General features: G+C 47.3%; 1 protein-coding gene across 8 annotated transcripts in view; it reads left to right on the top strand.

The window, feature by feature from the left end:
* The window catches only part of LOC143963511 (NACHT, LRR and PYD domains-containing protein 3-like), an 824666-nt gene that overhangs the window by 658267 nt on the left and 141509 nt on the right, over positions 1-24890 (top strand). For 3 of the 8 annotated variants that reach the window (XM_077473165.1, XM_077473158.1, XM_077473156.1), the window contains exon 1: positions 7723-7838. The exons of 1 other annotated variant lie outside the window; for it this stretch is intronic. The gene's annotated coding sequence lies outside the window, so the exon portion shown is untranslated. Of the gene's footprint in view, positions 1-7695; positions 7839-24890 lie in introns of those variants that run through there. 4 more of the 8 variants (XM_077473164.1, XM_077473157.1, XM_077473160.1 and 1 more) reach the window with 3 other exon arrangements.

The raw sequence follows: 24890 nt of genomic DNA, 5'->3' as shown, positions 1-24890 counted from the left end.
GAGGGGACATTAGAGTGTAAGCTCCTCTGTACAGAGACTGATGTGACTGTGGGGGGATGACATTAGAGTGTAAGCTCCTCTATACAGAGACTGATGTGACTGTGGGGGGAGGGGACATTAGAGTGTAAGCTCCTCTGTACAGAGACTGATGTGACTGTGGGGGAGGGGACATTAGAGTGTAAGCTCCTCTGTACAGAGACTGATGTGACTGTGGGGGGAGGGGACATTAGAGTGTGAGCTCCTCTGTACAGAGACTGATGTGACTGTGGGGGAGGGAACATTGGAGTGTAAGCTCCTCTATACAGAGACTGATGTGACTGTGGGGGGGAGGGGACATTAGAGTGTAAGCTCCTCTGTACAGAGACTGATGTGACTGTGGGGGGAGGGGACATTAGAGTGTGAGCTCCTCTGTACAGAGACTGATGTGACTGTGGGGGAGGGAACATTAGAGTGTAAGCTCTTCTGTACAGAGACTGATGGGGGGGAGGGAACATTGGAGTGTAAGCTCCACTATACAGAGACTGATGTGACTGTGGGGGAGGGGACATTAGAGTGTAAGCTCTTCTGTACAGAGACTGATGGGGGGGAGGGAACATTGGAGTGTAAGCTCCTCTGTACAGAGACTGATGTGACTGTGGGGGAGGGGACATTAGAGTGTAAGCTCCTCTGTACAGAGACTGATGTGACTGTGGGGGGAGGGGACATTAGAGTGTAAGCTCCTCTGGTACAGAGACTGATGTGACTGTGGGGGGAGGGGACATTAGAGTGTAAGCTCCTCTGTACAGAGACTGATGTGACTGTGGAGGAGGGGACATTAGAGTGTAAGCTCCTCTGTACAGAGACTGATGTGACTGTGGGGGGAGGGGACATTAGAGTGTAAGCTCCTCTGTACAGAGACTGATGTGACTGTGGGGGGAGGGGAACATTGGAGTGTAAGCTCCTCTATACAGAGACTGATGTGACTTTGGGGGGAGGGGACATTAGAGTGTAAGCTCCTCTATACAGAGACTGATGTGACTGTGGGGGGAGGGGACATTAGAGTGTAAGCTCCTCTGTACAGAGACTGATGTGACTGTGGGGGGGAGGGAACATTGGAGTGTAAGCTCCTCTGTACAGAGACTGATGTGACTGTGGGGGAGGGGACATTAGAGTGTAAGCTCCTCTGTACAGAGACTGATGTGATTGGCTCAGTGATCTCTGTACAGCACTGCGGTATATGTCAGAGCTATATACATGTATAATAATAATAGGGTGTGACTGTGGGGGAGGGGACATGTCGGAGATATAACACATTAACCACTTGAGATTCGCGCTATTGCCAAATGACGGCATTAGCGCGGATCTACTTTTCCGGGACTATGTCTATTGACGTCGTCCCGGTTACGAGCGGCCTGCGCGCCCCCTGAGGGGCGCGCGCAGCGCGCTCTGTGATCGGCGAGTCCACGAGACTCGCCTGATCACCGATCCGTGCAAGGGGTCGATCCCGACCCCTTATCACGTGATCAGCTGTCAGCCAATGACAGCTGATCATGTGACAGAACGGAGCCGGTAATCGGCTATTATTCCTCCTCGCGCTGACAGCGCGAGGAGAGAAAAAAAAAGCCGATCACCGGCGGCCGTGATCGGGACATCAGTCCCCATCACGGCCAGCAATACAGCTGACCACCTGCCTCCTGCCAGTGCCCACCTGCCCACCGCAGTGCCATCCTGAATGAAAGTGCCCCCCATCAGTGCCACCCAGCAGTGCCCATAGTGCCCACAGCGCCACCCACAGTGCCACCCACAGTGCCACCCACAATGCCACCCACAGTGCCATCCAGCAGTGCCACCAACAGTGCCACCCACAGTGCCCACAATCTTCCTTAAAGGTGCTGCACCCCAGTGCCGCCCATCAGTGCCGCCCATCAGTGCCCAGCAGTGCCGCCCATCAGTGCCCAGCAGTGCCACCTATCAGAGCCACCTATCAGTGCCACCTATCAGTGCCCATCAGTCCCATCTATCAGTGGTACCTATCAGTGCCCATCCGTGCCACCCATCCGTGCCACTTATCCGTGCCACCCATCCATGCCATCTTATCTGTGCCCATCTTTGCCCATCAGTGCTGCCTTATCTGTGCCGATCGGTGCCGCCTTATCTGTGCCTATTAGTGCCGCCTTAACTATGCCTATCAGTGCCCACCAGTGCAGCCTATCAGTGCCCACCAATGCAGCCCATCAGTGCCCACCAATGCAGCCTATCAGTGCCCACCAATGCAGCCATCAGTGCCGCCTAATCAGCGCACTTCAATGAAGGAGAAAAATGACCCGTTTGCAAAATTGTATAACAAACTATTAAAACATGATTTTTTTTTTTTGCATCTTTTTTTGTTTGTTTAGCAAAAAATAAAACTCCGAGCTGTAACTAAATACCACCAAAAGAAAGCTCTATTTGTGGGAAAAAATGATAAAAATTTTATTTGGGTACAGTGTTGTATGACCGCGTAATTGTCACTCAAAGTGCATCAGCGCTGAAAGCTGAAAATTGGTCTGGGACTGAGGGGGGTTTAAGTGCCCAGTAAGCAAGTGGTTAAAGAAGATATAGATCAGTAAAATGTTGTATTTCTGGTTTTCTCTCTTCGGTAGAAATATCTTTGTTGTTGATGTGAAGATTTCTGTCTCGGGGTTTGTACAGAAATGAGGAAACATCCATTGGGGGAAATATGATTGGTGTGTGGCGGGGGAGGGGGAGATAATGATCGATCTCGGTGAAAGGGGATTGGCTGTTTTCTTGAACAGGAAAGTGAAGTTGATTTGGTTTCTAAGTAATAAACGCACAGCCATTATGTCTCCCCGTCCTACAAGCCCCCCGGGGGGGGGGGAAGCTCTGCGACCTTCATACTGGGGCTGCAGAAGAGACAATTCACAGCTTTTCAGGTGATATTTTTACAACACCTCAGTGTGAAAGTGACCGAACCCCAACATTAACACTAACCATAACTCTTAACCCCAACATTATCACTAACCATAACCCTTAACACTAACCATAACCCTTAACACTAACATTGACTCTACAATGTAACAAATGTCTGTGAAATTACATAAAATATCGGCATCAAAATGTTGTAAATTGAAATGCAAAAAAATTGTGTTAAATTTACACAAATATTCTGTAAATACTAAAAAAACAATTGTAAAATCCTCAACTGATCACAAATGTTACTTTTAGCAGTAAAAATATGTTAAAGTGTAAGGGCCGGTTCACACAGCGAGGCGATGCGAGGCGACACGGCTCGCCTCGCCTCGCTCCCGCAAGTCGCCCCCGTTCTGTACAATGGAATCGTTCTGAGAGGAGCGACTCGAGTCGCTCCGACTCAGAAAAAAGGTTCCTGTACTACTTCTGGGCGACTTCGGGGGCGACTTGCATTGACTTCTATACAGAAGTCCTCTGCAAGTCGCCGCTGAGGTCCCCGCAGGTCGCGGCGAGGCAAGTCGGAGACGCCTCGCCTCGCCTGCAGTGTGAACCGGCCCTAACTCCACTTTTGTTGACGAAAAAACCTTCCCCTCGGGGGGATCTCTGTGCAGAAATTGTAACAAACTTTGTTGCAGATTGTGACCTTTTCTTATGATGAAGAAATCTCTGGTGCACTAATACTGAGGCTCGCCTGGCCTGGAGCATTGCTTATGGTGCCCAGTGAGATCCTGATAAAGGGACTGGTGTAAGAAGTATCTGCAGAGTGAAGAGGGTTCTCCTACCCTGTTTCCCCTAAAATAAGACCTAGCGTGATTGTCGGTGTTGGTTGCAATATAAGCCCTACCACCCAAATAAGCCCTATTCTGTTTCCTCAGAAATAAGCCCTAGCCTGAAAAGAAGACCTACAAGGAATTTAACTAGGGCTTATTTGGGGGGTAGGGCTTTTATTGCAGCTATCACCGACAATCACACTAGGTCTTATTTTAGGGGAAACAGGGTAGTTAGAGATGGATGAACGGTTCACCCAGCGGTCCATTCGTGGCAAATTTTGCATGTTAGCGATTCGCCCGACCGGCGGACTATTGCCGCTGTTCGCCCAGCGGACATATGTGTTTACATTGTGAAAGAACTTTGAGCCATGATGACACATCCATCATGGGGTACAGGACAGCCAATGGAGACATTTCAGCACATGGACAATTGGACATTCCCCCTACCTTATAAATAGACCCGATCTGGCGGCCATTTTACATTCTGTCTTTTGTCATAGGGAGAGGTTGCTGTGTGGAGCAGGGAGAGACTGTAGTGACACAAATCGCTAGCTATTAGGCCTCAAAAGTCCTTTTAAGGACTGGTATAGGGTTCAGTGCACTGCTGTGCTGGTGATTGCAGCTGTCTTTTGTCAGTGTAGGGACAGGATGCTGTGTGGAGCAGGGACAGTCAGTTTAATCACTAGCTATTACTATTCGGTCCACAAAGGTCCTTTTAAGGAATGGTATAGGTGTACAGTAGGGATGAGCTTCGAGTTTGAGTCGAACTCATGTTCGACTCGAACATTGCCTGTTGGCCTGTTCAGCGAACAGTGAACAATTTGAGGTGTTTGCGGCAAATTCGAAAAGCCGGAACACCCTGTACAAGTCTATGGGAGAAATCTAAAGTGCTAATTTTAAAGGGTAATATGCAAGTTACTGTCGTAAAAAGTGTTTGAGGACCCGGGTCCTGCCCCAGGGGACATGGATCAATGCCAAAAAAAGTTTTAAAAACAAAATTTTTCCAGGAGCAGTGATTTTAATAATGATTAAAGTGAAACAATAAAAGTGTAATATTCCTTTAACCACTTGAGATCCGCGCTATAGCCAAATGACGGCTACAGCGCGGATCTCCTTTTCCGGGACGCCGTCAATAGACGTCGTCCCGGGTACGAGCGGCCTGCGCGCCCCCTGAGGGGCGCGCGCGGCGCGCTCTGTGATCGGCGAGTCCATGAGACTCGCCTGATCACCGATCCGTGCAAGGGGTCGATCCCGACCCCTTATCACGTGATCAGCTGTCAGCCAATGACAGCTGATCATGTGATAAAACGGAGCCGGTAATCGGTTAGTATTCCTCCTCGTGCTGACAGCGCGAGGAGAAAAAAAAAAAGCCGATCACCGGCGGCCGTTATCGGGACATCAGTCCCGATCACGGCCAGCAATTCAAGCGGCCACCTGCCCCCTGCCAGTGCCCACCTGCCACCCGCAGTGCCATCCTGAATAAAAGTAAGTGCCCCCCGTCAGTGCCACCCAGCAGTGCCCACAGTGCCACCCAGCAGTGCCCACAGTGCCACCCACAGTGCCACCCACAATGCCACCCACAGTGCCACCCACAGTGCCCACAATCTGCCTCAAAAGTGCTGCACCCCAGTGCCACCCATCAGTGCCCAGCAGTGCCGCCCATCAGTGCCCAGCAGTGCCGCCCATCAGTGCCCAGCAGTGCCGCCTATCAGAGCCACCTATCAGTGCCCATCAGTCCCATCTATCAGTGGTACCTATCAGTGCCCATCCGTGCCACCCATCCGTGCCACTTATCCGTGCCACCCATCTGTGCCATCTTATCTGTGCCCATCTTTGCCCATCAGTGCCGCCTTATCTGTGCCCATCGGTGCCGCCTTATCTGTGCCTATTAGTGCCGCCTTAACTATGCCTGTCAGTGCCCACCAGTGCAGCCTACCAGTGCCCACCAATGCAGCCTATCAGTGCCCACCAATGTAGCCCATCAGTGCCCACCAATGCAGCCTATCAGTGCCGCCTAATCAGCGCACTTCAATGAAGGAGAAAAATGACCCGTTTGCAAAATTTTATAACAAACTATTAAAACATGATTTATTTATTTATTTTTTTTGCATCTTTTTTTGTTTGTTTAGCAAAAAATAAAACTCCGAGCTGTAACTAAATACCACCAAAAGAAAGCTCTATTTGTGGGAAAAAAATGATAAAAATTTCATTTGGGTACAGTGTTGTATGACCGCGCAATTGTCATTCAAACTGCATCAGCGCTGAAAGCTGAAAATTGGTCTGGGACTGAGGGGGGTTTAAGTGCCCAGTAAGCAAGTGGTTAAATTTCGTAGCTGGGGGTATCTATAGTATGCCTGTGAAGGGGGCGCATGTTTCCCGTGCTTAGAACTCTCCCTGCACAAAGTGTCATTTCTGCAGGAAAAAAAGTATTTTAAAATCACTTGCAGCTATATTGTCGGCTCCCGTAATACAGAGAACACTCAATGAGTGTTCTCTGTATTAGCCGACAATTCATTCATTCATTGATAACAAAATAAAAAGCGTGGGGGTTCCCCTAAATTCAATTACCAGGTCTTTCAGGTCTGATATGGATATTAAGGGGAACCCTGCATCAAATTTAAAAAAAAAATGACATGGGGTCCCCCTAAAAATCCAACAAGGGGACCCACAGATCCCGCCCTCCCCCTGTTTGAAATGGTAGGGGGGTACAAAAGTACCCCTACCATTTCACAAAGTGTAAAAATGGTTAAATAAGACAAACACACTTTTGAAGGCACAAACACGTGGTCTAGTAAACACGGGCAGGGAAGGTAAATCACTTTTACTGCCCACTGAGTGAACCTTCTGACGGCCGTCAAGCATGCAACCCGTGGCACCTGTGTAGATTTGGTTTTACCGGCACGGATTGCATGCAGGCCTGGCTCTTCTTCTCCTACTCCTCCTCCTACTCCATCCTCCTCCCTCAGTGCTCTCTATCTTGGTGCTGGTGTGGTGTCAGTGCTCTCCCACGGTGCTGGTGTCAGTGCTCTCCCACGGTGCTGGTGTCAGTGCTCTCCCACGGTGCTGGTGTCAGTGCTCTCTCACGGTGCTGGTGTCAGTGCTCTCTACATCACAGTGCTGGTGTCAGTGCTCTCTACATCACGCTGCTGGTGATCATCTCCTGCACTCTCTTCATAGCCTACCCTGACCTTTCCTCTCCTCCATTGCCTTCATGCGCTCCTGGGTCCTGAATTGTCACAATTTCACAGATTAAAAAAAAAAAAAAGAATGCTTGTCGTTGTCGATCCCAGATTCACTTCATACATTTTGTTATGTCAGTGACCATGTGGTGGGACTATGTGTGTACAGCTAGTAAGTATTTTGTGGCTGAAAATATGACCTGTAGGTTTTTAAGGTTCGCCTGCCATTGAAGTCAATGGGGCCCGCCGCAAACTTTGCGGTTCGCAAACTTTTGGCCGCGTTCGTGAAACGTCCTGTCAGAAGTTTGTCCATCTCTACTTCTAGTATTGTTTGGTGTCCTGGAGTATCTCTCGGCTCCCGGTACCCTGTCCAACTTAATCAGCAATAAACACAGAAATACTGGATAATGTTTAACCTGCAAGGATGTTGGTTGAATTCTGAGGACATACAGCAGATGGAGATACCAGGGTCCCCATCCCCCACCCTCGGGCCCCCGTCTATGACAGATAGACATGCACTTTTCTGGTGGAGGAGCTCTGCAGATCTTTTTATAAATAGACCCCATAGAATGAGACTTGTTCAGCTCTTCATACAGGGTGAGGAATGTGGATGTCCTCAGTGTTGTGTTAGAGATGAATGATGTCTGAACAAGTTAGACAGGTGGAGGTGCGTTATGTTCCTAGGAATACCCCTCCCCCTCCCTTTCCTGGAATCTGGAAGGGAATTATATGAGATGAGACGGAATAACCTATTTTTCTCACTTCTGGTCTTTTATAGGATAAGAAGAAGTTGGACGCGGCCAGTGCCGTGTTTCCAGGTTTTCTCTTCCATAATCTTCTGTGATCGGACTCTTCACCTTTCTAGGAATAGGTTCAGGTCTCTTCATTGTTGGGAAGTACAAACAATCTGATTGGAGGATGAATGGGCAGATCTAACAAGGTGAGACCCCACCAATCATTCTTCTGACAGCTCTGAACAAAGCCGAGTTCCATATTCTGAGAGCCGGGAGGGAATGGGAACTCCGCTCACAGCACTCTAATTCCAAATACACCCAAAGTCTGTATATTGTGTACTCTCCATATATATGGGTGGCACAGTAGTTGGCACTCTCATCTAGAAGTAAAAAGGGTCGTTGGTTCAAATCCCAAACAGGACACTACCTGCCTGGAGTTTGCATGTTCTCCCTGTGCCTGCGTGGGTTTCCTCCCACACTCCAAAGACATGCAGGTAGGTTAATTGGCTTCTGTCCAAAATTGGCCCTAGTATATGAATAGGGACCTTGGATTGTGTCTCCTTGAGGGTAGGGACCGATATGAGTGTGCAATGTACAGGGATAGGGACAATTGTAGACACTCACTCAGGTTGAACTGGATGGGCTGGTGTCTTTATTCAACCTTACTAACTATGTAGCTATATATAGTTTATACATGGATGGTGTATAGAGAGGAGGAGAGTCTGTATATTGTATACTCTCCATTAGGGATGAGCCGAACACCCCCCGGTTTGGTTCGCACCAGACCCTGCGAACGGACAGAAAATTTGTACAAACTTTAGAACCCCATTGAAGTCTATGGGACTCGAATGTTCAAAATCAAAAGTGCTAATTTTAAAGGCTAATATGCAAGTTACTGTCCTAAAAAGGGTTTGGGTACCTGGGTCCTGCCCCAGGAGTCATGTACCATGCAAAAAAAAGTTTTAAAAACTACCAATTTTTTCAGGAGAACTGATTTTTAATGACGCTTAATGTGAAAAACAGTGAAATATTCCTTTAAATATCGTGCCTGGGGGTGTCTATAGTATGCCTGTGAAGTGCCACGTGTTTCCCGTGTTTAGAACAGTCCCTGCACAAAATGACATTTAATGGGAAAAAAAGTAATTTCAAACTGCTTGCGGTTTTAATGTTATATCTGGTTCCGGCAATATGGATGAAAAGCATTGAGAAAAAAAAATGGCATTTGGGTCTTGTATGGATATTAAGGGGAACACCATACCCATATAAAAAAAAAAGGAAATGCGTGTGGCCCCCAGGCCCTATATACTCAGAACAGCAGTATACAGGTGGTGCAAACAAGACAGGGACTGTGTAGATTTGTTGTGTTAAGTTGAATCTGTTTGTAATTTTGAACTGGTACATTTTTAAAGTGTAGCTCCAGTTGAAAAAACAATTTTTAAGCTTTTTGGAAAACATAGGGAAGGGTTATCACCCCTGTATAATTTGTTTTGCCGTCCGTCTTTTTTCATATCACTTCCTGTTGTTTCCTTCCGTTTGCAAGTAGGAGACTTTGTAGGTTGGATGTTTGAAAGTAGGGGCCTGCCCTATATGCTCTGCAGAACTGGCGGAACAAGGTGTTGGTTTTGCCACAACATTGTAAGCCCTGAAAGTGACTCTTGGTGGGTGCTGGAGAGCCCTGCTGTGAACGATTATATCAAGAATTGTAATTACATGCCATTGTTGAACAGTGGTAGAAAAATTGGGCATGTGGTGGTTGTGGTGGTTGGGCTGGTTCCACAACACTCTAATGCCGCGTACACACGAGAGGACTTATGTCCGACAGACTTCCAAAGGAGTTCCGCCGGAGTTCTGACAGACTTTTCGGCCGAACGGACTTGGACACACACGATCACACTAAACTCCAACGGATTCGAACGTGATGACGTACGACCGGACTCGAATAAGGAAGTTCATAGCCAGTAGCCAATAGCTGCCCTAGCGTCGGTTTTAGTCCGTCGGAATAGCACACACACGAGCGGATTTTTCGAAGGGACCGGGTCCGGCGGAGTTCCGTCGGGAAAATTTGAAGCATGCTTCATTTCTAAAGTCCGTCAGACTTTGGCGAGTCAAAAGTCCGTTGCAGCCCACACACGATCGGATAGTCTGACGGACTCGGTCCTTCGGACTTTGGATGTTGAAAAGTCCGCTCGTGTGTACGCGGCATAACACCTCACAGTTACTCTGGGTGGGCACAGGAACGGGCCCTCCTGTGAAATATTATAACAAGAATTGTAATTACATGTCCCTGTTAAACAGGGGCTGAAAAATTGGGCCTTAGCCACTGGTGGCGGTGCCCAGAACCAACAATGTTCTTCCAAGCTATCAGCAGGATCATTGAGGAGGAAGAGGATAGTCAGTCAACATAACAGGATAGTCACTCATCATCCGCATAGGCCAGTGATGGCGAACCTTGGCACCCCAGATGTTTTGGAACTACATTTCCCATGATGCTCATGCACTCTGCAGTGTAGTTAAGCATCATGGGAAATGTAGTTCCAAAACATCTGGGGTGCCAAGGTTCGCCATCACTGGCAAAGGCAGTCTTGAAGGGTTGTGACTAGGGATGAGATGAACACCCCCCTGTTCGGTTCGCACCAGAACCTGCGAACAGACCTAAACTTCGTGTGAACTTTAGAACCCTATTAAAGTCTATGGGACTCGAATGATCACAATCTAAAGTGCTAATTTTAAAGGCTAATTTGCAAGTTACTGTCCTAAAAAGTGTTTGGGGACCCGGGTCCTGCCCCAGGGGACATGGATCAATGCAAAAAACGTTTTAAAAACGGCCGTTTTTTCAGGAGCAGTGATTTTAATAATGATTAAAGTGCAACAATAAAAGTGTAATATTCCTTTAAATTTCGTACCTGTGGGGTGTCTATAGTATGCATGTGAAGGGGGCGCATGTTTCCCGTGCTTAGAACTGTCCCTGCACAAAGTGTCGTTTCTGCAGGAAAAAAAGTATTTTAAAATCACTTGCGGCTATATTGTCAGCTCCCGTAATACAGAGAACACTCAATGAGTGTTCTCTGTATTAGCCGACAATTCATTCATTCATTGATATAAATAAAAAAATAAAAAATAAAAAAGCGTGGAGGTTCCCCTAAATTCAATTACCAGGCCCTTCAGGTCTGCTATGGATATTAAGGGGAACCCCGCATCAAATAAAAAAAAAATTGACGTGGGGTCCCCCTAAAAATCCATACCAGACCCTTTATCCGAGCACGCAACCTGGCAGGCCGCAGGAAAAGAGGAGGGACGAGAGAGAGGCCCCCCTCCCTCCTGAACCGTACCAGGCCACATGCCCTCAACATTGGAAGGATGCTTTGGGGGTCTGTGACCCCTCAAAGCACCATGTCCCCATGTTGATGGGGACAAGGGCCTCATCCCCACAACCGTGAGCGGTGGTTGTGGGGGTCTGCGGGCGGGGGGCTTATCAGAATCTGGAAGCCCCCTTTAACAAGGGGACCCCCAGATCCCGGCCCACCCTGTTTGAAATGGTAAGGGGGTACAAAAGTACCCCTACCATTTCACAAAGAAAGTGTAAAAATGGTTAAATAAGACAAACACACTTTTGAAAAATTCCTTTATTAAAAATAAAAAAATAAAAAAAAGATTCCAGCGGTGCTAATCCACTCTTACTATCCAGCGACGGATCTCCGGGGTCCAGCGATGGATGATCATATCCAGTGACGGGGGATCTCTCAGTCCAGCGCTGTCCATACATCCGTCTTCTGTCTCCACTGCAGGGATCCCAGCGCTGACGTTTATAATACACCGACTGTAACTGCTGCAGCTGCCTGTGGTATAGGACTAGAACAACACCAGCAATTGGGATAGCTTCAGGTGTACACAATACACTGACTGTAATTGCACTAGGTTCAAAAGAAATGTAGACACTGTCTATCTGTCTCTGAGCAGCCTACAACACACTACACAAGGCCGCTGTGTAGGTGGCCTTATATAGTGTGGGGTGTGTACTAAACCCCAAGCTATAATTGGCCACAGGCATCCTCATTAGTGATGGACGAACTTCTGATGGGATGTTTCGCAAATGCGAACAGAGAAGGAGTTGCGGGTACACGGGAGTTGCGGGTACGCCGATAGTTCGCGAACTGTAACGGTCACGGCGGGCCCCATTGACTTCAATGGGAGGCAAACTTTACAAACCTACAGGTCATATTTGCACAAAATATATACTAGCCACACATAGTCCCACCACATGGTCAATGACATAACACATGTGTGAAGTGAATCTGGGATTGACAACTACAAGCATTCTTTTTTTAATATGTGAAATTCTGACAATTCAGGACTGTCGAGCGCATGAAGGCAATGGAGGAAAGGGAAGGTCAGGGTAGGCAAAGAAGAGGGTGCAGGAGATGATCACCAGCACCGTGATATAGAGCACTGACACCTGCACCGTGATAGAGGGATCTGACACCAGCACCGTGACATAAAGCACTGACACCAGTACCGTAAGCAGCCCCAGGAGGAAGTCAGCATAGCACAGGGATGGTGGGAGCCCCTCATAATGAGCATAGCACAGGGATGGTGGGAGCCCCTCATAATATGCACAGCAGAGGTACAGCCCCAGGAGGAAGTCAGCATAGCACAGGGATGGTGGGAGCCCCTCATAATAAGCAGCCCCAGGAGGAAGTCAGCATAGCACAGGGATGGTGGGAGCCCCTCATAATATGCACAGCAGAGGTACAGCCCCAGGAGGAAGTCAGCATAGCACAGGGATGGTGGGAGCCCCTCATAATAAGCAGCCCCAGGAGGAAGTCAGCACAGGGATGGTGGGAGCCCCTCATAATAAGCAGCCCCAGGAGGAAGTCAGCACAGGGATGGTGGGAGCCCCTCATAATAAGCAGCCCCAGGAGGAAGTCAGCACAGCACAGGGATGGTGGGAGCCCCTCATAATAAGCAGCCCCAGGAGGAAGTCAGCACAGCACAGGGATGGTGGGAGCCCCTCATAATGAGCAAAGCACAGGGATGGTGGGAGCCCCTCATAATATGCACAGCAGAGGTACAGCCCCAGGAGGAAGTCAGCATAGCACAGGAATGGTGGGAGCCCCTCATAATAAGCAGCCCCAGGAGGAAGTCAGCATAGCACAGGGATGGTGGGAGCCCCTCATAATAAGCAGCCCCAGGAGGAAGTCAGCATAGCACAGGGATGGTGGGAGCCCCTCATAATACGCAGCCCCAGGAGGAAGTTAGCACAGCACAGGGATGGTGGGAGCCCCTCATAATAAGCAGCCCCAGGAGGAAGTCAGCACAGCACAGGGATGGAGGGAGCCCCTCATAATAAGCAGCCCCAGGAGGAGCAGGCGCAAACTGGACCAGCGGTGCATGGCAGACAATCCATCTCTTTTTCTCATCTAATGAAAATTCGTATTTTGGATAGGAAATTCTCCAACGAAATTTCATATTTCGGATAAAAACCAAACTTCCATCAGCATCGACTGTCATATTGAGGTATATTTTTGCCTTTAAATTCATCGTAACAAACGTCGTTCATACAAATTAACGAACCTAACGGAAATTTGTATTTTGTACGAAACGAAACGGAATTTCGGACACGAAATACGAAGTACGAATTAATTTTAATACGAATCGTAATGGAACAGAACAAAATAAATTTATTGACAGCGCCCATGAGCACTGACATCAGCAGCGTGATATACAGCACTGACATCTGCACCGAGATAGAGAGCACTAACAGCAGCACTGATACCAGCAACTTGCTGCTGGGCCCCAAAAATATGACACTGCTCAACCTCTTCAAACAGGAGGGTACGGCATATAGTACGGTGTGCTTTTTTTGTACAAGGAAGTGAGCCAAATAAAGAGAAGGTCTGTGTGCTCGATTAAAAAAATTGTTTATAGACATATACATGGTCTACTGGTCACATGTGTTGAATTCCTCCGAGATCTGTGCCTCATTCATTTTTAGAAATGTGAGGTAGTTAATACTGTCGTGAGCTAGGCGAGTACGCTTATCGGTCACGATCCCCCCTGCTGCGCTTAACATCCTTTCGGATAGGACACTGGACGAGGGGCAAGCCAACAGTTCGATTGCAAATTGGGCAAGCTCTGGCCAGAGGTCAAGCCTGCCCACCCAGTAGTCCAGGGGTTTAACACTCCTCAGAGCGTCCACATCGGCCGTTAACCCAATGTAGTCGGACACCTGACGGTCTAGGTGTTCCCTGATGCTGGATCCGGATGACACCTGTCGATGGGTCGGCTGAAAGAATGACCTCATATCCAAAGTCACCAACACATCTTCAAACCGGCCTCTTCTTGCAGGCGCTGTTGACTTGGTACCCGCAACTCCTTCTCTGGGAGTGGGAATTGCTCCTCTGCCAGCGCACGCAAAAGCAGAATGCAGCATTTCTCGAAGCAAGGCCTGGAAGTGCTCCATTCTGACAGCCCTCTGTGATGGCAGTAACATTTCCACCATTTTGTGTTTGTACCGGGGTCTAAGTACGTTGCCACCCAGTACTGGTCCTTGACCCTTATGCTTTTTATACGGGGTCCCTGTTAAAACACTGGAGCATGAAGGCCCCCATTTGCACTAAACTGGAAGCGGTGTGGTGGCCTGGCTCCTGCTCATCATCCAGGATAATGTCGTCCTCTTCATTCTCCTCTCCCCATCCACGCACAACAACAGGGATCCCAGAAAGGTTTAAAGCATGCTCTTCTTGCTCCTCCCCATCTGCCCCAGCACCATCCTCCTCTGACTCCTTTTCAGACTCCTGTTGACTTGTCTTATATAGAGTAGCCCCCCTTGGGAATTCATATAGCATTGCAACTTCCTCATTTTCCTGCTCCTGCTCCTCCACGGCTTGATCATTGGCACAACGCAATGCACGCTCCATAAAGAAGGCATAAGGTACCATGTCACTGATGGTGCCGTGGCTGCGACTGACCAGTTTGGTAATCTCCTCAAATGCCTGCAGAAGTCTGCATGCGTCACGCATGAGCAGCCAGTGGCGCGGTGAAAAAAAACCCAGCTCTCCAGAACCTGTTCTGCTGCAGAGTTCATACAGGTAGACGTTAACTGCACATTTCTGCTGAAGCAGCCTATCAAGCATATAGAAGGTGGAGTTCCATCGCGTCAGGCAATCACAAATAAGACGTCTGACCGGCAGATTGTGTCGCCGCTGAATGTCAGCAAGGCGAGCCATGGCCGTGTAAGATCTTCTGAAATGGGCCGAGATTTTCCTTGCCTGCCGCAAGATGTCCTGGACCCCAGGGTATTTGACAAGGAATCGCTGCACGACCAAGTTTAAGACGTGTGCCATGCATGGCACGTGCGTTATTTTGCCCTTTTTCAATGCGCTAAGCAGATTGGCACCATTGTCACACACCACTTTACCAACTGTCAAATTGAGCAGTGTTAGCCACTGATCTGCCTGTGAACGCAAAGCTGAAAGGAGTGCCGGGCCAGTGTGGCTCTTGGCTTCCAGGCACAACAGACGCAGCGCGGCATGGCAACGTCTCACCTGGCATGTCGAATAGGTTCTGGGGAGCTTGGGCGGTGCAGCGAAAGAGACGCTAGCAGCGGAAAAGGAGGAGTCAGCCGAGGAGGAGAGGGAGGAGGATGGAGTAGGAGGAGGAGGAGGAGAAGAGCCAGGCCTGCATGAATTCTGTGGCGGTAAAACCAAATCTACACGGGTGCCACGGGTTACATGCTTGACGGCCGTCAGAAGGTTCACCCAGTGGGCAGTAAAAGTGACCTTCCCTGCCCGTGTTTGCTAGACCACGTGTCTGGTCAGATGTATCTTGGCACCGACACTGTGTGCCAGAGATACATTCACTTGCCGCTGAACATGGCCATATAGCTCTGGGATGCCCTTCTCTGAGAAATACTTCCTTCCTGGGACCTTCCATTGTGGTGTTCCAATGGCCACAAATTTTTGAAAGGCCTCTGAGTCCACCAGTTTATATGGCAGTAGTTGGCGGCTATCAGTTCTGACAAGCCAACCGTCAACCGTTGGGCAAGTCCGGCATCATCATTTTTTTACGCTCAAACATTTGGCCCATGGAAGCATGGAAGCTTGCCTTTTTTGCAGAAAAACATGAGCTTGGCGTGATGGAAGGTGGAGTGGAGGACAATTGTGAGGAGAGAGAAGTAGAAGACGAGGCTGGACGGTGAGAGCCTGGAGTGTGGCTTTGTGTGTTCCGTTGCTCCCACTGGGCTCGGTGATGGCAGCTCATGTGCCTTCTTAATGTGGTCCTTCCAAAGGTGAGTGTTGGGCTTACCACGACTAATGAGTTGACTGCAGAGATTGCCAATGGCAACACTATTGTCAGCAGCGGACACGTTAAAAAAAGCACACATTGCGGAGCCATGTTCCGGTGTCCTGGGAGCGCCAGATGTGACCGTACATGGTCGATGACTCGCTCCTGATACATTAGCAGTCTGCTAGAATGATCTACAAGAAAACACATAAATCAGATATGTAGTATTAACATCAAAGAAACATAACAAATATAGCTATGCTTAAATTTTACTTTGGTCAAAACTTTTGATTTCCCTCAACACTGAAGTCTGGTGAAATTCCATTCGCCTAGCTAATTAACTATGTAGATGTACTTTTGGTGCTAGCTTGTAAAAAATCCTCAGAGTGTAATATATGTATATAATATGTTCTATCTTTCTCTATAGATGAATATTTACATCATATTTGTGCACAGCCTATTGCATGAGCAGTGTAAATAAGATGTCTCACTCTTTACCCAGACTGCTGACCAATCTACTCCCAGAACCCCCTTTATAACTTAAAATGAGGAGGCCACACTTTAACCGGTTCCCGCCCGGTGCACGCCGATGTACGTCGGCAGAACAGCATGGGTAGGCATATTGGCATACAGGTACATCCAATCTTTAATGCTGCCCATGGCAGGGCCCCATGAGTCCGGTTGCCGGTCCTGCGGACTCAATCACCGCGGGCATACCCGTGATCGTCTCACGGGGCGGCTTAACTGAGAAATGCCGTTGTAAACAGCATCTCCCCGTTCTGCCTAGCAACTAGTGACTCTGATCTCTGCTCCATGTGATTGGAGCAGAGATCAGTGTTTACTTAATGAAAGCCCAGCTCCCCCCAGTTAGTAACACACCCCTAGGAACACTTAACCCCTACACTGCCACCCACTGGTTAACCCCTTCACTGCCAGTGTCATTTACACAGGAATCACTGCATTTATATAGCACTGATTGCTGTATAAATGACAATGGTCCCAAAAATGTGTCACAAATGTCCGATGTGTCCACCATGTCGCAGTCACAATAAAAATAAAATAAAATAAAAATAAATTGCTGATTGCCGCCATTACTGGTAAAAAAAAAATAAAAAAATAAAAAAAATAATAAAAATGCCATAAAACGATCCCCTATTTTGTAAACGCTATAACTTTTGCGCAAACCAATCAATAATCGCTTATTGCATTTTTTTTTACCAAAAATATGTAGAAGAATACGTATCGGCCTAAACTGAGGGGGAAACATTTTTTTTTTTATATTTTTGGGGGATATTTATTATAACAAAAAGTAAAAAAAAATGCGTTTTTTTCAAAATTGTCGCTCTATTTTTGTTTATAGCGCAAAACATAAAAACCACAGAGGTGATCAAATACCACCAAAAGAAAGCTCTATTTGTGAGGGGAAAAAAAAGGATGCCAATTTTGTTTGGGAGCCACTTTGCATGACAGCGCAATTGTCAGTTAAAGCGACGCAGTGCCGAATTGCAAAAAGTGCTCTGGTCTTTGACCAGCAAAATGGTCCAGGGCTGAAGTGGTTAATTGGAGTATAAACTGGCCACAGCAGCCATTTATTCACAAATATATAACTTAACATTTTATAACCAACAACAAACCCAAACTTCAGTATCTCCCCCCGGTGGTCTTTGAAGGGGCTTCCCCAGTGAATATCCACATCCCACACTGCGGGCCTTTTACCATACTAGGCCGTGATAACCAGCCTGAAGACAACTCTTACCCGCAATGTCACCATACAATTTCAGTTAACCCGCGTTAACTGTACATCAAAAAGGGGGAGCCCATACCACCTCGGAGTCCCCCCATATTTCCATCTCCATGGGTCAGTTACCACCCACAAAGACCACCACAGCTAACAAGGGAGACCCCCTCACCCTTGGGAGCCCCTCCACAATTGCAGCGCTTTCCGGATACCGTCCTCAAAGCCCATGGCCCAAAGGTCAGTGTCCACCTCTTACAGATTGTGAGGGCTTACCTTGGTTGGAGTCCATGGTGCAGAGATGTACGCTCACCCTTGCAAATACACACAGCCCACGGTAACAAAGAGATAATCTACCTGGGGCTGTGAATCTGTGCATGGGGGCTTGACAGGAAAAGCCAAGGGATCGTTGAAGAAAGTCATTGTCCGGGATTCCAGAAGTCAGCATAAATGAAATACAAGCCAGGGTCAGAAGCCTCAGTCTTGGAACACCATAACTTGAAGACAGGAACACAGGGAACCAAGTACCTTTGGTGACAAGAGACAATAAACTGACCAAGCCCTCAGAGTGAGGCAGTGTTTTATACCCAGCTGATTAGGTAACCTGCCACAGCTGATCCAAGAGTGACAGGTACAAACAGAATTGTCCACAGTACTTAATGCAAAACTAGGCATGGCTGGAAAGTAGGCAGAATAGAACTGAGGTGTGGCTCAGAGGCAGAGAAACAGGAGCAAGAATAAACAGTCATAAGTTCCATACCACCTAGAGCCACTTGGGGCACGACCACACCTGGCCGTCTAAAAGACACGGTAGGGACTGTGACAAAGATGCACCCCGTCACCTCTAAGGTACAACCCCACGTCACGCTCCAACTCATGGTGATGCACCACCGGACCAACGTTCCTTAGCACAAACTGACCCACCCACTTGTTGACCTTGATACGAGTTTTGTTCAGCCTGGCTACTGACCGAGCAAAGCGCCATGACGTTCTGGCCACAATGTTGGCCCAGGCAATCACCATATCTGGGAAGTAAGTTCGCAATTGAAGGAAATCAATCTTCACGTTTTGGACTAGTTCCCCAGTGGGACGTCCCCCTAAGTTGTTGCCGCTGACATGAAGAACCAACACATCGGGTGGCCTGCCCAGGCACGCAAAGTGCTGCACCTCGGGCAAAATCCTCTCCCACTCCATTCTGTGCCTGCCCAGCCACCTAACCCGAGCCTCCCGCCGGGTAAGTCCTAACTGTCTACCATTGGGTCTCATGTCCGCCCTCCTAGCCCCCCAAAAGACAAGAGTGGCCCAAAATCCAGATGAGCCCCATCTGGATTCCATCTGAAAGAAATAAAGAAAACCAGGTGGTAACATACTATAACACATCCACACATCATTCACTTACCCGTTCCCCCGGAGCCTAGCTGTAACCCGATTCTCCCCAGTCCTGCACCAGCAGGCTACCCCTCAATCCAGCGCCAAATGAGGACGCACGTAAGTATGAAACCTGCAGCAATCCCAATGACCTATCCTTTTTACAGCTGCCTCATCCAACCCACACTGAGCGGCCTCTGTGGCCGCCCCGATACGATACGGAAGGAGTGAGGCGTACTGCCCATAATCCAAGCCCGAAGCCCGCAAACCCTTCCTTAAAATTGACACAAATTGAAACCTGGACAGGAACATCCTGTCTTCATGAATGAACAACACAGAGCTCCCCTCTGGTCTAACACCCCAAAAACTCCCTCAAACCCCCAACTGGGCACACCGGGGACATGGCTAATGCGAACAAGCTCACCTTCACCCCTTTACCCCCTTGATCTGTCTTGGATCGCCGGAGCAAGATTTCCATGCAATCTCCATGAAATATAAGGTCCTGCACCCCCAAACTGCCTGGCACCCTTTTTTGATGGGCTAACTAGCTCGCTGATCCTAAAAGCGCCAAAAAAGACCAGCAAAAACACTGCCCGGAAAAAGGATGCCTTATAAGGTGAAGAGCAGATTGCCTCCAACCGCTGCAACAGTGCTAACAGGTTGCCAAAGGTAACTGGCCTCCTGGTGTCCCTACTATTCTCCACCCGCTGATAGCCTTTCATGGCCTGGCAGACGCATAAACCCTTCGTAAAATCCGTGACCCCATCGGTTTAAACAGAAACGCCAATCCAGTGAGCTTGCGACTCATCGACGACCGCAATATCCCTCGTTCCAGGTTCCTAGAAACAAAATAAGTGACTAACCACCTTACCTCTGTAGATTCGGACTCCACACCAGCCTGCCTACACAGCTCCCACCATTCCTACCAGACTCTCTCGTACGTCCCCCAAGTGGACACACTCGCCAAGCCTCTGATCCATCGTGCAATGGTTCCAATGTGATCGACCACATCCATTGGGGACACTGGACCCCCTATCACACTGCTGCCAGAGCCAACTCCCGAAATGTGTCCCACTGGAAACAAGATAAGGCATCAGCCAATGTGTTATACACACCCGGGAGGTGCACCACATACAACATGATGTTCAGCTGTAGTCAACGCAGCACCAAGTGCCACAATAGCTGTACAACAGGTTGTGATGATGCTGATATGCGGTTAATGACCCGAACCACTCCCATGTTGTCACAGTTTAGCCTGACCTTGGAATCCCTGAATGACTGCCCAAACCTGCATGGCCAATACCACCGGAAAAAGCTTGAGTAAAACCAATTTTTTGCAAAACCCGGCCTCCTTCCAAGCACTGGGCCAAGGCTCGGTGCTCCATTGACCCCGATAGAAGGCCCCATACACTGTGGACCCAGCGGCATCCCTAAAGAGCTCCAGATCTTGATTGCTCACCAGTCCCGCCATCCACAGTGACCTACAGTTGAAAAAAGTTTCCCAAACCCTCAGGTCCTCCCTATGCTCCCTAGTGATACGGATGAAATGTCTAGGAGCTTTGACCCCCACCATTGCTGCCGACAGCCGTTGGCAAATCACCAGGCCCATGGGAATAATGTGACAGGCGAAATTCAATTTCCCCAGCAAAGGTTGCAGCTGCCACAGCTGTATCTTCTACAGCCCCACAGTTGCCCTAATGTCCCCTTTCAACGTCTTCAACTTTTCCTCCGGAAGTCAACATTCCATGGCCTCCAAATCAATGACGATGCCCAGAAATGATTCCCAAATTACAATGGTTGTGAGATTGAATTCTCCACCTTATGAATTCATTAAATGCTGGTATATAGTCTTAAATTATTTCTCTTTTTCATGCAACAGTCTCTCTATGTGTTATAAATGATGGTGCGCTCAAATCAATGTTCTATGAATTCACTGCTCAAGGTATAGGTGCTCCTTATGCATCTACAATTGCTAGAATATAATATACTTTCCTCACAAGCATACACCAGGTGATGTTAGCTACTGTGCAAAATACACAAAATAATAGTATCAAATATACTGTCAAATATAGTGTGCTAAACTTGCTATAAAAGTGCAAACATACATCTAAAGTGCTTTAGAATGTGCAAATTATGCAAAAAACAATAATGAATATTGTGCCAAGAAAATCACATGTAAAGGGATTGCTTATATAAACTCAAATAAATTACCAATGTAGAACAATATACTTATAAAGTCCTCATTAGTACCTATATAATAAAGTGCAAACTAAATCTGCAAAAATACTGATTCCTGATTATTACACCTATAGTGCAGCACAAGATAGATATACAGATAAATCCTTAGTAATCCCAAGAAAATATATGTGCAAAAAATTAGCTGTGCAAATTGCTTAATTATATCCACAAAAAACTCCTACACAAATTGCTTTAACTAATAAATAAATTGCAAGTGCCTGGAGTATTGTGTGTAATCAATTCATACAATCATAATACCACAGACTGACATATGTAATAATGAACACAAACTCCGTCCATTTCCATGTATGGCTTCAAACACAGTTCTATTGCGATCACACCACGACAGAAAGGGTGCCCCTTTTATCTTCAAAGCACCGTTTCATACACTGTTGCTCACGATCATATTTCTCATTGGCATAGACACTAAACAGAGAAAACTTTCATTGCACAATGGTTAATGCTCCTGCATATCACACACAAGCTGCTTCACTCCCATAACCTGGACCGACAAGAGCGCATTAAAACAATCAGCTGGTTGAAGGCGTTCCCCACACAGTCTTCTCCGCCTGCTGTGTTCACAGAGACACTACACCGAATGATGTCACTGGCTCCATCCGACGCGTTCCGTCACATGTCATGTAACTTTATCAAGGGTAGCCATGTAATCACTCGTGCTGTTTATATAGGTCGCAAACAGCGTGCCGGTTGCCATAGTGACTTTAGTATCTCATTTGAAGCATCATATTGTTCAGCGCTTTACCACATAAAAGTGACTTTTAATAATAACAGACATCAAACTTAAAACACAAGTTAAAAACATTTACACAAAAAGGAGAGTCGCCCTGGGACTTTAAATGAAGTGGTCACAGTTAGCAACTGAGTGACAAGAGTAATAGTAGTATAAATGTTTATTAAAATAATTGTACATACATGAATATTATAACATACTGGCTCAGCCAATGGATTTGCACATAGTAAAAAGAATAAATCAATTTGATACAAACATTATACAATGCAGTATATACCAATGCATGCATCAGATAACCTAACGCGCGTTTCGCAAGATCATTGCTCGCTCATTAGGGGTGTATGCGGATGAAGTGTATCTAAATAGACAAATAGCGGTGTCACAGTGGTAAATGTCAGAACAATGGCAGAATGGGCCAGAGAAAAACGGCCCAATACTTACCAATGAGCGAAACCAGGGTTTCCATCGCTGAACCCCCAAATGGACGGCAGCAGCCAGAGTATGGCACAGGAGCTGAGGGGTTGGAGACGAACACAGGTACCCCCAAGGGGGATGCCAGGTGGCAGACATGGCATGGGTGAAGGTGAATGGTCCTAATTGTCTCAGTGTGTAACTTGATAGATATCAGCTGTAAACATTATTATTATTATTATTATTATTATGCAGGATTTATGTAGCACCAGCAATTTACGCAGTGCTTTACAATATAAAAAAGGAGACAATACAGTTACAATATAATAAAATACAAGAGGATTAAGAGGGCCTTGCTCAGAAGAGCTTACAGTCTAATAGGATTGGGCAGATGGTACAAAAGGTTATAGCTGTCGGAAATGAGCTGATGGAAGTGGTAGGAGATTAGTTGGAGACATGATAGGCTTCCCTAAATAGATGAGTTTTCAGGGATCGCCTGAAGGTAGCAAGAGTAGGGGATAGCCGGACCAGTGGAGATAGCGAGTTCCAGAGGATTGGAGAAGCTCTGGAGCAATCCTGGAGACGAGTGTGGGAGGAGGAGACGAGAGAGCTTGAGAGTAGGAGGTCTTGAGAAGAACGGAGGGGATGATTTGGGTGATATTTGGAGACAAGATTGGTGATGGAGCTCGGGCAGAGTTGTGAATGGCTTTGTGTGTTGTGGTTAGTATTTTGAATTTAATTCGCTGGGGGATTGGGAGCCAGTGTAGGGATTGGAGGAGAGGGTTGGCAGACACTGAGCGGTTGGTAAGGTGGATAAGTCTGGCAGTAGCATTCATGATAGACTGAAGAGGAGATTGCCTATGGAGAGGCAGGCCAATGAGAAGGGAGTTGCAATAGTCAAGGCGAGAGATAACAAGAGAGTGAATGAGGAGCTTGATAGTTTCATAAAAGGAGGTGTAAATAGAGAAGAGAAGGGGTCCAAGAACAGAGCCTTGGGGGACCCCCACAGAAAGAGGCAATGGAGAGAAGGATACAGAGTTGTAGGTGACACTGAAGGAGCGCTGTGATAGATAGGCAGAGAACAGGGAAAGAGCAGAATCTCGGAGGCCAAGGGAATGTAGTTTATTGAGGAGGAGCGGGTGGTCAACAGTATCAAAGGCAGCAGAGAGGTCAAGTAGTAGGAGTATGGAGTACTGGCTGTTGGTTTTAGCAGTTAGTAGATCGTTAGTGAGTTTTAGTAAGGCAGTTTCCGTGGAGTGCTGCGAGTGAAAGCCAGACTGTAAGGGGTCAAGAAGGTTATTTTCACTGAGGTAGGAGCTAAGGCAGTTGTAGACTAGGCGTTCTAGAAGTTTTAGAAGTGAATGGGAGCAATGAGATAGGTCTTAAGTTGTTCAGGTTGGTGGGGTCCAGTGAGGGTTTTTGTAAGTATGGGGGTGACCTGCGCATGTTTTAGAGGGGAGGGGAAGGTGCCACTTGAGAGGGAGAGATTGAAGATGTGAGTGAGGGAGCATAGGATAGAATTAGAGGGTGACCTTAATACAGGGCTCGACAAAACCCAGGCGCCAGGTCGCATTGGCTACTAGAAATAGCGACCTCGCGCCTGGGGCAGCACAGCTGGGGGTATCCTGTCTCTGTGGACCCCCCCAGCGTGATCGCGTCGGGCCGTTCCGCCGGCGGCCGAAAATTTAGGCCGCGGCTTTGAGGCCTTCTGCGGTCCTATGATTCCTTATGGAATCTGGCGCCCTCTTGTGGTCGCTGTTGGTATGACAAACCAGCAATGCTAATTTCCTCTGCAAAGTTTCCTCTGCCTGTTTTATATTACCTGCCTCATCTTCCCTTTATTTAGAACCCCCTAAACATTATATATATTTTTTATTCTAACACCCTAGAGAATAAAATGGTGGTTGTTGCAATACTGTCTGTCACACCGTATTTGTGCAGCGGCCTTACAAGCGCACTTTTGTTGGGAAAAATAATTTAGTTAATAAAAAAATAAGACAACAGTAAAGTTAGCCCAATTATTTTTTATATTGTGAAAGTTAATGTTACGCCGAGTAAATTGATACCCAACATGTCACGCTTCAAAATTGCACCCGCTCATGGAATGGCGACAAACTTTTACCCTTTAAAATCTCCATAGGCGACGTTTAAAAAAATTCTACAGGTTGCACGTTTTGAGTTACAGAGGAGGTCTGGGGCTAGAATTATTGCTCTCGCTCTACCGATCACGGCGCTACCTCCTATGTGTGGTTCGAACACCGATTTTATATGCGAGCAGGACAGGGCGCGTTTAAAAATTATTTTTAACTTTTTTTTTTTTTTTCCACTGTTCTTTTAAAAAAAATGTTGTGTCACTTTTATTCTTATTACAAGGAATGTAAAAATCCCTTGTAATAGAAAAAGCATGACAGGTCCTCTTAAATATGAGATCTGGGGTCAGAGAGACCTCACATCTCATATTTACACTAAAAT

The sequence above is a fragment of the Lithobates pipiens genome, unplaced genomic scaffold (genome assembly GCF_037356315.1).
Source record: "Lithobates pipiens isolate NorthernLeopardFrog02 unplaced genomic scaffold, aLitPip1_a1.2 Scaffold_8, whole genome shotgun sequence".
NCBI classification, from domain to species: Eukaryota; Metazoa; Chordata; class Amphibia; order Anura; family Ranidae; genus Lithobates; species Lithobates pipiens.
Note: the sequence above shows the minus strand (reverse complement) of the source record. Positions and strands in the feature narration are given on the sequence as shown.